We start from the raw sequence: 14,872 nt of genomic DNA, 5'->3' as shown, positions 1-14,872 counted from the left end.
CATGACATGTACCGGTAGAGCTTGAACACAAGGCATACTGGGCAATTAAGGCAATGAATTTTGACCTTGCACGGGCTGGCAATCAAAGAAAGCTTCAGTTGAATGAGTTAGATGAGTGGAGATTGAGAACCTATGATAATGCAAGAATCTACAAAGAAAGAATGTGTTTATGGCATGACAAATACATTAAACTGCACAAGGACTTCATAGTAGGTGATCAAGTACTACTCTTTAATTCCCGTTTGAAGTTGTTCTCGGGAAAGTTGAAGCCAAGATGGTTAGGTCCATACAAAACCACTCAAGTATTTCCACACAGTGCCATCGAGATCACTCACCCGGAGAAAGAAACATTCACGGTAAATGGGTATAGGTTGAAACTCTACTTTGAAGGAGATTTGCAAGCTAAAAAGAAAAAAAATTTTCATCTTTATGAGCCACCATGAGGTAAGGATAGTACGTCAAGCTAAGTGATGTTAAACAAGCGCTTCTTAGGATGTAACCCAAGTTTTTAGTTAGCATTTACTCTTGGAATTTTAATTTTGCAATAATAATTTCATGAGTGTGCATCTTTATTAATTATAGTTGATTGCTGTTGTTTTCATAGAATTCTTCGGTGATTTGAATTATTTTACATGTGTATGACAAAGTTTAGGGTGAATTTAATGTGTATAGTTGAGAACTTGGTGTTAATTTGGAGTTTCGGGCCTTGTGTGGACTGTCTACAGAAATTCTACAACCAACAAAACCGCATGGAATTTCCACGTGGTCGTGTATAGTACCCTTGCGGGGGTGTGGAATTTCCACACCCCCATGTGCCTATATGAAGATGAAGAGGTACTATTCATCATCATTCCTCTTCAAAGAGCCTCCTCATCTCCCACCCCTTCACTCCTATAAAACCCAAGTTTTGATCTCTCAAACCAATTTTCTTAAATTCTTTGGAGATTTAGACATCATTTACGGGAGTTTTCAAATAGTTTTCTACTCCGATTCGTTCCGGTAAGCCCTCATTCCCCTCCAACCCTTCCATGTCTTATTTTTTATGGTATTCTTGTGATATTTCTCATAAATGATCATGCTAGAATCTTGTTTATGCTTGAAAATGGGGTTGTGTGTGGTGTAGGAGCCCGACTCAGTCAAAAGTCACCAGAGTCAGGCACCCACGCGGGACTCGTTGCCAGCTCACGTACCCGCGTGGGCTGGTCACACGCTACGTGGAAGCACCACGTGGGTGCGTGGTGCCCTCGGCCAAGAGCAGTCCCAACAACGCGACTGCGTGGCTCGAGCGCCCGGGTGCGTGGTCTGGAAAGCCACGCGATCGGGCCAGCCACGCGCCCATGAGATTGGCACCTATGCGTGCAAGCCTCGGCCATGCACTCGCGTGGCCGAGGGCGGGCGGGAGCGTTAGCTATGCCGGCGCGCCCCATGCAAGCCACGTGATAAGTTCTTGTGTACTAAGAATACCAAGTATTCTTTTCTTACGATGAGCATTACTTTTATCAGGTTTATCGCTAATATGTATGTTTTTGTGTTCTTTTGCACATATAGGGTTGTGAAGCTAAATAGAGAAGAAAGGCGCCAAAGTAGATTGTGAATACATTATGTTGGTGGAATCTTGAAGTGGACACACGACAAGACGGAAGTTGTTCTTGAAGACATATGAGTGTGTGATAACCTCCATTATGCCTGCCGGAATATGTAAATTGGAGGGGCACAATGGTAGTCACACTCATGTGTTCCGACTTGTGCAAGGCTAGCATGATTCCTGTCAAATGTGCTTTTACTTGAAGATGCAATGCGATCTACAGCATAGACGTGTGCCCGTTTTGTTACCTCGATAAAAGGTGTGGATTCGGGAGTATTTTGGTGGAGTAATATAGCAGTACTATAGCAGTTACTGATCATAAACCGCCAAAAATAGATATCCTACAGATTCACACGGGCGTGTAGAAATTCTACAAGCCCATGTGGATTTCTGATTCAAGCCATTTATAAAGCCGTGACTTATACCGATTTGGGGATCCTCTTTTCCATCATTTTTACATCTTTTCCCAACTTTGCAGATGCCTGCGACTAAGGGTTTAGAGAGGCTTTGGCAAGGTTTTATAGTGGTTCTACGGCTTTCGACACCACGTTCTGTACGAAGATAGTTATTGGAGGAGCTTTCGTTAGCATCGATTTGGCGAGGTGTGCCCTAGGCTTGACGAGGGATTTTTTGAAGAGACCGAGGCTACGCCACAAGACGATCGACATGAATACCAAGGGGATTTTATTCATAGATTACATCTCTTTACTTTTGACTTCATTGTTGATTATATTTTGCTCCATGGAGAGCTAAACCCTTAGTGGGCGCTTGGACTTGTAAACCCTAGGATGATATTGTTTCTTTAACCTCTTATTATGCTTTCCTTAATTGATGTTTTTAATTGAGTTCCAATCTTGAATGCTTGTTGTGTTGATTTTCTCTTAGAGTGGCACTAGGGTTGAGAATCCATCTTGGTAATCCTTGTGGATGAGTGACACACCATGAGGGTTAGCCAATGCTAGATTGGAGAGGGTTATAAGTGGGTGAGTCGAGAGGTAGCGAAGCATCCCCTTTCCACTCTAGTGTGATTTACTCTACCCCCATGTTCCAAGAGCTCTTTGTGGTCACAATAGAGTGAAGTGCTAAGAGATAAACTCCGTTGGGGCTTAGTTGCGCGATCAATAGGGTGAAGCGTTGAAGTAATCCTTAGTATCTGGGGCTTAATTGTGATAAGGGGTCTTTCACCTTGACAAAAGGGTTACATCTTTATTAGGGAATAGTGTTTATCACTTGGAATCCGTACAGCCTAAGGCAACCTAGCATACTGTGAGGTATCGATACTGAGAGATTTCTCCACCGGGACATAGTGTAGGGTTAGTCACGGTTGACCTTAAGTTTTGGACAGTGTATTTAAAGATCTCCATGACTCATTAGACATCAGTTAGGAGATATAATGATTGGTATTGAATTTGGATCAGTAGTCCTTGCGGGAGCAATGTCCGTGTGCCTCGCTTTCTATCGATTACCTTTCTTTTATTTGATTGCTCCTCTCTTTCTTATTTTCTTTATTTCTTTTCATATTGATTTTGTTCATACCACTATTGATTGATCTTCACTTTAGTTAAATAGCAATCTTTGTGTTTCTGATCACTATGCCTTGTGGATTCAACTACCCACTCGCCGGGGTATTATTACTTTGACAAACCCATACACTTGCGGGTCACACGGACAATAGTGGTATGAACAAAGATTACTATTTAGAAACACTTTAGTTAAATAGCAATGAAGATTTTGGTGCCGTTGCTGGGTAATAAGCATTTTAGAAACACTTTGCACTTTCCTATTTTAGCTATTCATCATTTATTCTATTTCACACTTTCTTATTCTATCATCATTCTGATTTATTTTTCTTTCTTTTGTAGTTGCTCTAGGTTATGACCCAAGGGAAACCTTCGACATTGGTTTTAGGAGATCCTGAATTTGAAGGAACACTTCATAGAAGAGGTAAAGAACCTGTGCAAGAATAGAATCATTCAGCTGAGATAGAGGGTGAAGGATATGAAAACATGGCTAAACAAGAGGGCCAACGAAGAACTCTTTCAGATTTTGTTAGACCTACTATTCATGGGACACAATCGAGTATTGTAAGGCCACCAGTAGCACCCCAAAATTTTTAGTTGAAGCTGGCCTTTTTTCAGATGGTTCAATAGTCTGCACAATTTAATGGGTTAGCTAATGAAGACCCGAACAATTATATTGAGAACTTCCTTGAAGTGTGCGACATGTTGAAGATCAATGGGGTTTCTGATGATGCAATTTGCTTAAGGGCTTTCCATTCTCTTTGAAAGCAATGTCCAAACAGTGGCTCCATTCATTGCTAAGAGCTTCCCTCACAACATGGAATGAAATAGTCGAAGCTTTCTTTGTAAGGTACTTCCCTCCGGGAAAATTGACAAAGCTTTATAAGTAGATATCTTCATTTGTTCATATGGAGCTTGAAACTTTGTTTGAAACTTGGGAACGATTCTAGGACTTTCTGCGGAAATGTCCACAACATGGGTTCCCTCGGTGGATGATCATTAATACATTTTATAATGGGTTGAGCTCAAGCAACAAACAACTTCTAGATCTCGCCGCAGGAGGTACAATGGGAAACAAGACTCCCAAAGAAGCCTGACAATTGATTGAAGAAATGGGTTTGAATAGCTACCAATGGAATGCAAGGGAAAGGAAGAAAGTGGTCGGACTCCATGAAATTGATGCGATTACATCCTTGGCAGCCCAAGTAGAGGCATTAAGCAAGAAATTGGATACATTGACTTCACCAAGGTTAGCTTCAATCACAAGTTATTCTGGTTGTGGGGGTTCACAAATTCCATCTGATTGTCCTATTTCGATTGCTATTTCAGCCCCAATTGAACAAGTAGACTTTGTGGGTAATTCAGGAAAAGGACAAGGCAATCCTATTAGAAACATCTACAACAAAGGATGGAGAAACCATCGCAACTTTTCTTGGAATAACCAAGGGTAACAAAAGGCCATGGCACCACCGGGTTTCCAACAATAACAACAAGCCTCGAACATGGAGAACCGACTTTCAGGCTTGAAAACACGGATGACCGATCTAAAGAAAGCTTTGATGAGATTCATCCTGTCATTGGACACAAGGTTTCAATTGGTTGAAGCTACACTTCGCAACCACACCGCATCTTTGCACTGTGTAGAAAATCAAGTGCGGTAAATTGCGAAGTCATTAGCGGAGAGACCTCAAGGAAACTTGCCTAATAACACCAAAACTAATCCGACTGAACATGTGAAGGTGATCACTTTGAGAAGTGGTCGTGCGATTGAGGGTAGGCTTCCAAATAAGAAGACCAATGTTGAAGCACCCGAATTCATGGAGGTTAAGGAGAGAGATAACAAGGGGAAAGAGGTGGCAACCCCGCCTTACAAGCCAAGATTCCCTTATCCTTTGAGATTGAAGAACGACCAAAATGATGAACAATATAAGAAGTTCTTGGGTCTATTTAAGCAACTGCACATCAACATTCCTTTTGTGGAGGTTGATAAGTGTTTCTGCACTAAGAATACGAAGTATTATTTTCTTACGATGAGCTTTACTTTTATCAGGTTTTATCACTAATACTTGTGTTTTTGTGTTCTTTTGCGCATATAAGGTTATGGAGCTAAATAGAGAAGAAAGAAGCCAAAGTAGATTGCGAATGCACTACATTGATGGAATCTTGAAGAGGACGCATGAGAAGATACAAGTTGTGCTGGAAGACATATGAGTGTGTGCCAGCCTCAATTATGCTTGATGGAATATGTAAATTGGAGGGGTACAAAGGCAGTCACACTTATGTGTTCTGACTTATGCAATGATAGCAAGATCTTTATCAATGTTATCCCTTATTGAAGAAGCGATGTGATCTATGGCATACATGTGTGCCCGTTTATGTTGCCTCGATGAAAAATATTGATTCGGGAGTGTTTTTGGTGGAGTACTGTAGCAATCACTGTAGCAAATCAGGTTCCTGCAAATTCACACGAGCATGTGGAAATTCCTTACGCCCGTGTGGATTCCCGATTCCAGCCCTTTATAAGGTTTAGAGAGGCTTTGGCCAGGTTTTAGAGTGGTTCTACGGCCTTCGACACCACGTTTCATCAGAAGATAGTTATTGTGGGAGCTTTTATCGGCATCGATTCGTTAAGGTGTGCCCTAGGCTTGACAAGGGAACCTTTGAAGAGGTTGAGGCTACTCCACAAGGGCATCGACATGATTACCAAGGGGGTTTTATTGATGGATTGCATCTCTTTAATTTTGACTTCATTGTTGACTGTATTTTTCTCCATGGAGAGCTAAACCCTTAGTGGGTGCTTGGACTTGTAAACCCTAGGATGATAGTATTTCTTTGACCTTTTATTATGCTTTGCTTAATTGATGTTTTTTAAGTGAGTTCCAGTCTTGAATGCCTGTTGTTTTGATTTTCCCTTAGAGTGACACTAGAGTTGAGAATACATCTTGGCAATCCTTGTGGATCAGTGACACACTATGAGGGTTAGACAATGCTAGATTGGACAGGGTTAAGAAGGTGAGTTGAGAGGTAGCGGAGCATCTTCTTTCCCCTCCAATGTGATTTACCCTACCTCCATATTCCAAGAGTTCTTTGCGGTCATAATAGAATAAAGTGCTAAGAGACAAACTCCGCTGGGGCTTAGTTGCGCGAGCAACAGGGTGAAGCATTGAAATAATCCTTAGTATTTGGGGCTTAATTGTAATTAGGGATCTTTCACCTTGACCAAAGGGTTGGATCTATATTAGATAATAGGGTTCATCACTTTGAATCCCTAGAGCCTAAAGCAACTTAGCACAGTGTGAGGTGTCAAGACTGAGAGATTTCTCCACCGGTGCATAGTGTAGGGTTAGTCATGGTTGACCTTAAGTTTTGGGATGGCGTGTTTAAGGATCTCCATGACTTATTAGACATCAGGTAGTAGTTATAATGATTGGTATTGCAATTGGAACAATACTCCTAGGGGGAGCAATGTCCTAGTGCCAAATTTTATATCGATTGTCTTTCTTATCATTTTATTGTGCCTCTCTTTCTTATTTTCTTTAGTTCTTTTCATATTGATTTTGTTCACACCACTATTGATTCATCTTCACGTTAGTTAAATACCAATCTTTGTGTTTTTTATCACTATTCCCTCTGGAATTGACTACCCAGTCACCGGGGTATTATTACTTTGACATGGCAAGGGTGATTTAGACCGATGGATCTCAAAATTAGTTCAACCCCAATCTCTCAGTGATTAAACCCTAATCCCATATGAATAATGACAAGGATCTCTCCCTAATCATATTCCTATGATTGTATTAAGTGAAGGAAGGTCATGCAATAAGGATACACTTAACCTTAGTCCATCCTTATAATTCGGAGGGGCTACCAACATCCAATTTCTCGGCATGTTGATACAAGAATACCCCTTCTAGCTCATTAATGATCTAGTACATATGAGTAGGTCACATCTAAACATACAACTCAATAAAGAACTAAGGATCTCTCCATTTTATAGTTCTAGACATGAAGAATAATGAGCCAAACCAGAAATCACACCAATGCATTCCAAAATAAAAGTATAGCATCCACAATACATGATGAACCCGCCAAGGTTCACCTACATCCGGTGCCCTTGGGGTCTAGTGTGCCATCATACAAACAAGAATCATAAACTCAAGAAACATAAGAAAAAAAAGCATAAATGGCACTCCCTAGTCCGAATGATGGTGAAGAAGAATAATGCCGGCTGAATGACGCTTCCACTACCCCAAGGAATACCGAATGTTCCTCCTCCCTTGATGATGAAGCTCTCCCGTTGAAGTTCAAGCCCTTGATCACCTCCAAGCCTCAAGCTAAACTCTCCCCAAGATGATGTCTTCGTTTCTCCTCTCCTTCCCAAAGTGTTTTCTGCCCAAGATGTCAAAAGTCACCAAAGAATGGCCTCCAAATGCCCTCATATACCCTCGGTATACTCCCCTCCAAAGTAGCCCATATGCCTCTCAAAATAGACTCAACAACCTCCCAAAATGGCGTCCATACTGGCGGTATACTAGCTTAATGAGGACCTCTATACTGGTGGTATACTGGCTCAATTAGGACCTCATTGAGGCCGTTTGGGGTAGGCAAAAGTGCACTCTAGCACTCATAATAGTATCCATACTGGCTCTGATTGAGCCAATATGCCTTCAAAAACACTATCCTCTTCTCTGGCTACAGTAATCATCCCGGGGTCAATCCAGGGCAGCATTGAGGTCGTATGGCCTGGATCAAATCCTGACCCAAAAACTGCCCATGTGCTACAGTGGCGGGTATAGTATTCTTGCTACAGTGTTGTTGTCACAGTACCACTGCTGCAGTACTCCAGCTACAGTATGGGCTACAGTATTGTGACCTGGTTTTCTTCTCTTTTTTGCCCAAATTGTATCTTCGTGTCCTCCATGGCGTTTCTGTGCCCTACAAAGCAAATAACACATGATTAAGAACAAAACAGGCATTAATCCTTATAGAAATACATGCTAAATACATCAAATATATACACTAAAATACATACATTTAGACACTTATCAAGGTGTGTCAAGTTTTTGGCGCTATTATCGGGGAGTAGGCGTTTTAGAAACACTTTTCACTTTGCTATTTTAGATATTCATCATTTATTCTATTTCATATCTTCTTATTCTTCCATCATTCTAATTTGTTTTTCTTTCTTTGGTAGCAGCTTCAGGTTATGACCCGAGGAAACTCTTCAACATTAAGTGAAGGAAATCCAAACATTGAATGAAGAATTCATAGAAGCGGTGAAGAACCTGTACAAGAATAGTCTAATCAAGTTGAGATAGATGGTGGAGGATCAGATAATTTGGCAGAATAGAATGAGCAGCAGAGGACACTCTTAGATTGTGCCAAACCATCAGTTTTGGGCACACAGTCTAGTATTGTTCGGTCACTGATTAGTACTCAAAATTTTAAGCTAAAGCCGTCATTCGTCCACATATTACAGCAATCAGCACAGTTTAATGGTTTGGACGATGAGGATCTAAATTGTCATATAGAGAAATTCTTTGAAGTGTGTGACATGCCCAAGATCAATGGTGTTATGTATGATGCCATCAATTTGAGAGCCTTCCATTTTCCTTGAAGGGGAGAGCGAAGCAATGGCAACATTCATTACCTAGAGCATCGATTACTACATGGAAGAAGATAGTAGAAGCTTTTCTTGCCCGATATTTCCCTCCTGGAAAATCTCCAAAATATAGGAATAAAATATCCTCCTTCTTGCGCACGGAATTGTAGTCTCTATTTGAGACATGGGAGAGGTTTAAGGAGCTCCTGCGGAAATGTCCTTAACATGGGTTTCCCGAGTGGATAATTATTCAGACTTTTTACAACGGGTTGAACCCTAGCACAAGGCAGTTACTTGATGCAGCAGGAGGAGGTACCTTAGGTAGCAAGACCCCCGAAGAAGCATGATACTTGATTGAAGAAATGGGTTTGAATAAGTACCAATTGAATGCAAGAGAGAAGAAGAAAGTGGTCAGTCTCCATGAGATTAATGCGGTTACATCATTGGCGCCCCAAGTGGAGTCATTGAGCAAGAAGTTAGACACTCTAACTTCTCCTAGATTGGTAGTCGTGATGAATTATAACATATGTGAAAGAGGTCATACTCCATCTGATTGCCCGATAGCTATTGGTGGTACATCCTCCATGGAACAAGTTGATTTTATAGGTAATGCAATGAGGGGCCAAGGAAATCCATATAGCAATACCTACAATCCGGATTGGAGGAGCCATTCAAACTTTTCTTGGAATAATCAAGGGTAACAAAAGGCTAATACACCACCGGGTTTCCAACAAGAACAACAAGCCCCGAATATGGAGAATCGAGTTTCAGGCTTGGAGACCCAGATGACCAATATAGAGAAAGCTTTGACTATATTTGTTCAATCATCGGATACATGATTTCAGTTGGTCGAAGCTACACTTTGCAACCACAACGCTTCATTATACAATCTAGAAAATCAAGTGGGGCAAATTGCGAAGTCCCTATCAGAGAGACCTCAAGGTAATTTACCCAGCAACATCGAAACCAATCCGAGAGAACATGTGAAGGCGATCAGTTTGAGAAGTGGTTGTGAGGTTGAGGGTAGGCTTCCAAGTGAGGAGACCAATGTTGAAGTAGCCGAGGTCATAGAGGTTGAGGAGATAACTAACAAGGACAAGGAGGTGGCACCCTCACCTTACAAGCCAAGAATCCCTTATCCTTCAAGATTGAAGAACGACCAAAATGATGAATAATACAATAAGTTCTTTGGTCTATTCAAGCAATTGCACATCAACATTCCTTTTGTGGAGCATTGTCCCAAATACCTCGGTATGCAAAGTTTTTGAAGGATCTTTGACCAACAAGAGGAAGTTGGAGGAGAGTGCATCAGTGATCTTAGATGCATCTTATTTGGCAGTTTTTCAAAAGAATATGCCGAACAAGAAGAAATACCACGGAATCTTCATCATCCCATGCAACATTGGTAATATGGGTGAAGAGATGGCATTGTCAACTTCAGGGGCTAGTATCAATGTCATGCCATACTCATTCTTTCATAAGCTAGGTTTGGGAGAGCTTAGGCCCACTTGGATGATACATCAATTGCCAAACCGAACGGTTAGACATCTGAAGGGCATTATCAAAGACGTACTTGTGAAGGTTAGCAAGTACATATTTTCTATGTGCTTTGTAGTGTTAGACGTCGATAAGGATGTATATATTCCTTTGATACTTTGGAGGCCATTCTTGCGCACTTCCAAGGCACTTTCGACATGGACGGTGAGGAGTTGACACTGAGGGTTGGCGACGACAAGTTGACCAACCACCTCGCCGAAACCATGCGACATTCTCTTGACTTTGATGATACTCTTTACTTTCTTGACACTACCGATGAACTAATAGATGAATATGTGCAGGAAATAATAAATCCAAACCCATATCAAGGGTTGCTAGACCAAGAAGTGGAAAATGAAGAAGTTTTGATGCTTGGTCTAGAGGAAAAGGTACCATCTACCCCGGGGACCATGAAGAAGGTACTCTAAAAAATGAAGCAAGCAAAGAGACGCCACAAGAAATGCCCCAAGGCTAATGGGGATGTACAAGAATGGAGTGAGGGTGACAAACCATCATGTGGTAACATGCTCGATAACTTCTCCTCTACCCTCAAAAGATGCAATTCGCGATTCTCGAGCACCAGGCTCGTTTTGCGAGGTTGGCGAAGCTGAAGTTTGTACTGACACATTTCTCAATATAGATGCTTTGAGAAAGGTTCAGATGGCTGATGATATTGTAGATAAGATTGAGGAGATGCTTACAGTGGGTAGTTGGAGACAGTTGTTATCCATACAGGAGCCGACGGTCCGTATGTTGACTTTGGAGGTATTAGCATCACTTGAGTTCGACTGGTCGTATTCTCGATTAAACAATGTGGACACCATACAGTTCTAAGTATTTCGACATCATTATAGTATGAGTGATACACAGTTCTCGATCAGGTAGGGATTATATGATGAGGCTTTTACTGACACCAAGGAGTACAAGCGATTACCGACTCATTATCCTGGAAGCTTAACTCCTTAGAGAGCATATAGTGCCTTATGTGGATATAGTCAGTACGAGCCGGGGGTATCCAAGGCCACATGCCTTTCTTGATCGAGCTATAGATACATCTACACTGTCCTAAGCAGGTCGGTGAGCGGCCGTGGTGATAGTACCGGAGTACTGAGAAGCCAGGAGTTACTTTATTTATACTCCACGGCCATAGCAAGCCTCTGCATTTGGGACACATTGTAGCAGATTGTTTGAGACACTAGGGCCAGTACCTGAGAGTAGGTGTATTATTCTCAAGCCTTTACATTACCAGACTCATCATGGGCATGGGTCTATTGGACACCAATCGCAGGGCCAAGAAGGAGATCATCCTCTGACCTCTAAGCTAGATACGATAAGACTGATGGGATTAGTGTACAAATGCAGGCCTTGAGTGTATGTATTGGTTATGCTTGCCCTAGAGATTACCAGGGATGTGACGACACTATAGAGGGGTCTCAGCCAGTTCTCGAGCCTCTGCCCGAGCAGATGGAGACTGAGGCATCTCCGGCAGCATAGAAGCCTCCACTAGTGCGCATGTTCTAACCATCTCGAGCCTATGATCATTTTGAGAAGCTCGAGAGTGCTGTAGGGGTGCTCCAGGCTGAGATTGCCGAGATTCGCGTAACACAGACCACGCACCACACTGAGGTCATGCCGTGTCTCGATATCCTACAGCAGATCCTCGAGCGAGACGCCGCCTCACTATTCATTATGAGACCCAGGACATCTCAGGCATCATCGATTCCAATGCCAGTCGATCCACCTGTTTCACCAGCAGCAGCAGCAGCAGCAGAGGCGACAAAGCCTGACACCGATGCTTGATGCGTCTTTACTTTTCTTTGTTCTTATTTTTCGTATTTCATTTCTGTATTTTATTTTGGACTTGTATCACTCAAAAAGGATCTTCCTTCAGAGTTTATTTTTGTTTCGAGTTGTATTTCATTGCCTTATCTTTATATACTCAAGTTATTTTTATTTTTTTTAGCTTCTCTAAACCCCCTTGTGTATACGTGCAGATGGTCTTGTGAGTATGGAATTTGAGGAACTATTTATGAACATAGTCTTATGGCCCTGTGTGCTCCACAACCCATTGAGACTCAACTCTCAATGAATATAGCTCCATCAAATATACCATTCAGAGTTCAGAGGAGTATTATTTCAATTGCCCACTTCCACATATTCTTTTGATTGATTTATATCCTATTGTGCTTGCTTGCGTACATTGAGGGAAATGTACATCTTAAGTGTGTGTGGGGGGAGGGGGGAGTTCACATTACACATGTTCATTACATAAGTTTTAACTGAAATACATGCTCAAGTAGCCAATGGTGGTTCACCTTAGTTGCAATGATTGTATTCTTAAGTTTAGGGGAATTTTTAACATTGAATGTTCTCATGCTCTAGTTTGTACTTGAATTTCTAGGAATTTTTGCCTGATTGACAATTGCTGCACTACTCTCTCATTAAACCCTTTTAGAAACTCAAGTTCGATGTTTAAGGGAGTGGTTAGTTTTGTTTTCTTGTGTTAATTTTGTTGAAAAAAAATACTTGTTTTAGTTGTGCATTTGGGGTGGAAAGAGCTACCACCTATGAAGTATGAAGCTACTCTCATAAGTGAGATACTAGTTATGCCCTAATGAGAGAAAGAGCTATCAAATGGGATGAGTGAAAGCTACTACCCCGGTAGAAAGAGCTACCACCTCAAAAGTGTGAAAGCCACCTTAGCGGCCGCCTTGGAAAGGGCTACCTTAGACGATTTGTGGAGCTACTACCATCTCTTTATTTTGTGTTGTTTTGTAGATAAATAAGTTCCTTATACCTAGAACTTTGAGGAGTATAAGTTGGGTCGACTTGAGTGAGTTTTCACACACTTACATTATTTCGGGTTTGTTGTCCTTTTTTATTCGTGTTTTTAGCTAGAGAATTATTTTTTGTACTTAGTGTTGAATTTCCCTTACTTGTAGAATGCTTCCCTTGCATTCTTTGGTGAACCTAAGGCCAAGCACTTTCAATATCTCCTTCTTCTATGGTTCAATATTTTTTCTTGAGTACAAGAAAAAGCATAACTGTGGAGAAGTTTGATAAGTGCTTATGTACTAAGAATACAAAGTATTCTTTTCGTACGATGAGCATTACTTTTATTAGGTTTTATCGCTAATACGTGTGTTTTTGTGTTCCTTTGCGCATATAGGGTTGTGGAGCTAAATAGAGAAGAAAGGAGTCAATCTAGATTGTGAATGCCTTATGTTGATAGAATCTTGAAGTGGGCATACGAGAAGACAGATTTCCTGCAGATTCACACGGGCATGTGGAAATTCCACACACCGGTGTGGATTCCCTATTCCATCTCTTTATAAAGCCGTGACTTGTACCGATTTAGGGATCCTTTTTTCCATCTTTTTCCCAACTTTGGAGAGTCCTGCAGCTATGGTTTAGAGAGGCTTTTGCAAGGTTCTTGGAGTGGTTCTATGGCTTTTGACACCACGTTCCGTCAGAAGAAAGTTATTGGGGGAGCATTCGTCGGCATCAATTCGGCGAGGTGTGCCCTAGGCTTGACGAGGGAACCTTTGAAGAGGCTGAGGCTACTCCATAAGACCATCGACATGATTACCAAGAGGGTTTTATTCATGGATTGCATATCTTTACTTTTAACTTCATTGTTTGATTGTATTTTGCTCCATGGAGAGCTAAACCCTTAGTGGGTGCTTGGACTTGTAAACCCTAGGATGATATTGTTTCTTTGGCCATTTATTATGCTTTCCTGAATTGATGTTTTTAATTGAATTCCAATCTTGAATGCTTGTTGTGTTGATTTTCCCTTAGAGTGACACTAGGGTTGAGAACCCATCTTGGTAATCCTTTTGGATGATTGACACACCACGAGGGTTAGACAATGCTAGATTGGAGAGGGTTGAGAGGGTAAGTGGACAGGTAGCAGAGCGTCCCTTTTCCCCTTCAGTAGACCAAAGGGTTAGATCTTTATTAGGGAATAGGGTTTATCACTTGGAATCCCTAGAGCCTAAAGCTACCTAGTATAGTGTGAGGTGTTGAGACTGAGATAGTTCTCCACCAGGGTATAGTATAGGGTTAGTCATGGTTGACCTTAAGTTTTGGGACCATGTGTTTAAGGATCTCCATGACTCATTAGACATCAGTTAAGAGGTATAATGATTGGAATTGCACTTGGAACAATAGTCCTACGCGGATCAATGTCCAAGTGCCCCAATTTCTATCGATTGCTTTCTTCTAATTTTATTGCACCTCCCTTTCTTATTTTCTTTAGTTTTTTCCATATTGATTTTGTTCATACCACTATTGATTCATTTTCACTTTAGTTAAATACCAATCTTTGTGTTTCTGATCACTATTCCCTGTGGATTAGACTGCCCACTCACCGGGAAATTATTACTTTGACAAACCCGTGCACTTGCGGGTCACACATAAGGGATGTGTCACCATGCGACCGCATGGCCTAGCCACGTGGTTGCGTGGCCGCCTGGACGAGATTGACATGGGCCCATACGGGTGAGTGGCCAGCCCACGCACCTGTCTGGACTGGGACAGTGGCCAACTAGCCCTGTTTCTTTCCCAACTTGCCACTCTCTCACACATGGTGCCCAGTTTGCACTGTATTCATGCCGAACTAATGTT

The 14,872-nt window shown here is 41.6% G+C and overlaps 1 non-coding gene across 1 annotated transcript; it reads right to left on the bottom strand.

Annotated features, from left to right (window-relative positions):
* Nucleotides 1–3,981: 3,981 nt before the first annotated feature.
* Nucleotides 3,982–4,087, bottom strand: LOC120272813. Its single transcript, XR_005540348.1, has one exon. It is a non-coding gene; the product is annotated as a small nucleolar RNA R71 (small nucleolar RNA).
* Between the last annotated feature and the right edge of the window lie 10,785 nt (nucleotides 4,088–14,872).

This window comes from Dioscorea cayenensis, chromosome 11, assembly GCF_009730915.1.
Source record: "Dioscorea cayenensis subsp. rotundata cultivar TDr96_F1 chromosome 11, TDr96_F1_v2_PseudoChromosome.rev07_lg8_w22 25.fasta, whole genome shotgun sequence".
NCBI lineage: Eukaryota > Viridiplantae > Streptophyta > Magnoliopsida > Dioscoreales > Dioscoreaceae > Dioscorea > Dioscorea cayenensis.
Note: the sequence above shows the minus strand (reverse complement) of the source record. Positions and strands in the feature narration are given on the sequence as shown.